Here is a 2,615-nt window from a genome sequence, read left to right as displayed (position 1 = left end):
TAACCCTTAAATTTCTCTAGTGCTAAGTAATTCGGTATCATAAATTCCTTGCTTGTTAATTCATGTGGTTGGAGAAAAATACCTGTCAAATGTCAATCCTTTCCCAACTAAAGCCAGTTTGGTTTTGACAGTCCCACTAGGACGTTTGTAGCATAAATGGATAAAATGAGGAGGATTTGCAGAAGCGCCGGCAACAGCCAAATACGAACCCATTTTCAATTCTTTGCATTGTTCAACATCCAAAATGTTGGCAGTAAAAACATCGCTATAAATGGAAGCTACTTTTGAAGCCTCTTTTGCTAGTTCACCTGTGTCATAAGATTCAGACAAACAAAAGTAACTCACCAATTTGCTCCTCCAAACATCAGCACAAACAAAGGAAAGGGCGGTACTTAAAAGACTTAAAGTAAGATGAAATATTAACCCCACAATAAAACAAAAAATGCATGGGAGAGGTGGTGCGCTCTGTGTGAATATCTTTTTAGACATTCATAGGAATAGGTTAACCAAATGTGATGCGGAAAGGTGCATATCTTGTGCAAAAGAACTGATAATTCTTACGAACCAGAGGTGAGCACATTCGCTGGTGCATTCACTAGTTCTCGCCCAAAAATAACCCCTGAGCAAACATCACTAGCATATTTGAGCTTGTTTTCAAGTTCAGGTCCAACACCAAGACCAACAATATCTACGGACTTGAGCAATGGCTTCTTTGAATCTGACTTAAACCTATTGTCTTCATAAACACCTAACACGGCTCCTGAAACAATAAAAACATCCGAAATAATCAATATCCATGTGTGAAAAGAAGGAACGCATCAAAGATAGTTTCAAACTATGCATATCATCCTGAGACAACCAAGAAAACTTGCAAGGCTCACAAGAAAAATTACCTAATGCAACAGCTTAATGATTTTGTTAGGTGTTGCAACCGACTCTTCTCCAACTACATCCCCATCCCGATCTCGCAGCCACCTAACCAACTACAATCAGTTGAATTTATCATTAAGTCTACAAAGAAAAGCATGTCTAAGGAAACGAGAAATGCATAGCACCCAGCTCACATGAAGCATAAATTTTAGAAATAATAACTAACTGGCACACATGAGTACATGACTAGGTGAAAGCAGAACAAAACTTGAGTGCAAACAATATTTGAGGGGGAACAGTGAAAGGAAGCCTTCATGGTCCTCAGGTTGTATATATCAATATATTATCTGCAACCCACTACCAGATTTAGCTGGCTTTGTATCTGATCCTCTCAAACCCAAATTGGTGAATTTGTTAAAATTCAGCTTCCCAGGCTTCTAGACAGAAAACTGAAGGTCCAAGAGCCTTTAGCTACTAAGTATTAAACTGAATCACCTCAACTTTACTCGCACATATCAAAAATCAGTGTTGGAGACAATTCATTAAAAATTATAAAATTGCAGAACGTTCATTTGATTTCAGAAACCGAAGGGTTTATACAAAATTACATTGCAGAAAATTGGGTGCTTCAGATTCGTTGAGCTTTCTCCTTCTTTGGTGCCTGAATTAAAAAAAAAAACACAAAATCAGTAAAACAAAACCAATAAAACAAACAAATTGAAAAGATGAACCAACACACAATACCAACCATCGAATTTCAGTGATGAAGTCATGTATTCTGAAAACCTAACCCCGAGGAAGAAATCAAAACCCTTGTTAGAAATCGGCATCCTAATTAGAAATCAAAACCCTAATTATAAATCAAATCCCTAAGAAATCAAAACCCTAATAATAAATCAAACCCCTGATTATAAATCAAATACCTAAGGAGGAATCGACAGTCATAAATCAAACCCCTAATTATAAATCAAATCCCTAAGGAAGAATCGACAGAAGATGAGACAACTGGTAGAAATAAAAACCCTTATTAGAGATCAATACAGACTAAAAACTGACAGGGGTTAGTCGTGAGAGAGTTTCAAAGATTTTTAATGGAGTTAGCAAATCCTCTGTTAGTCGTGAGAGAGTTTGTCAAAATCTTTTAAAATCTCTGTTAGTGGTGAGAGATTTATAGGGAGTTTCTAAAACTACCTCAAAATCCCTTAAACTCCCTGTTAGTGGTGAGAGATTTGATTAGAATCTTTTAAACTCCCTGTTAGTCGTAAAACACTAGAGTCATAGGTAGTTTATAATTTGGGGGAGCTTGGGGGAGTTTGAGGGAGTTTCATGATGTTTTTGTGCTTGGACAAAATCTCTCAAAAAACAAGAGATTTCTGGGGAGTTTGGGTTAAACCCCCCAAATTGCCTAGACTCTCTCACACTCCCTCTAAATCCCTAGAGATTTAAATACATTAAAATCTCTCAAACTCTCCCACGACTAACCCCCTGTGAGATTTGACGAAATTTGTAGAAAATCTACCATTGATTAAGAAACTTGAACACGCTAAGCATCTAATGAAGGTGGTGCATCACCTGATTCTCTACTGGTGTGCTCTATTAGAACTCTTCCCTCTAATTTTTTTTCTATTTTTGTTTCATACGATTGATGAGAAATACCAGAAGAGAGATTGAGAAAGAGATACCAGACGAGAGACTCTCTTGGACTGAGCGGAAAGAAAAAGGTTTTCATAAAGAGGATCTTGGTC

The 2,615-nt window shown here is 37.1% G+C and overlaps 1 long non-coding RNA gene across 1 annotated transcript; it reads right to left on the bottom strand.

Annotated features, from left to right (window-relative positions):
- Positions 1–576: 576 nt before the first annotated feature.
- LOC113338415 lies at positions 577–1,743 on the bottom strand. Its single transcript, XR_003354778.1, has 4 exons — positions 1,619–1,743; positions 1,479–1,531; positions 894–983; positions 577–760 (listed from the first exon to the last, which is right to left on the bottom strand). It is a non-coding gene; the product is annotated as an uncharacterized LOC113338415 (long non-coding RNA).
- Between the last annotated feature and the right edge of the window lie 872 nt (positions 1,744–2,615).

This window comes from Papaver somniferum, chromosome 1 (genome assembly GCF_003573695.1).
Source record: "Papaver somniferum cultivar HN1 chromosome 1, ASM357369v1, whole genome shotgun sequence".
In the NCBI taxonomy this organism is placed as follows: Eukaryota; Viridiplantae; Streptophyta; class Magnoliopsida; order Ranunculales; family Papaveraceae; genus Papaver; species Papaver somniferum.
This window is presented reverse-complemented; position numbering and strand designations above follow the sequence as displayed.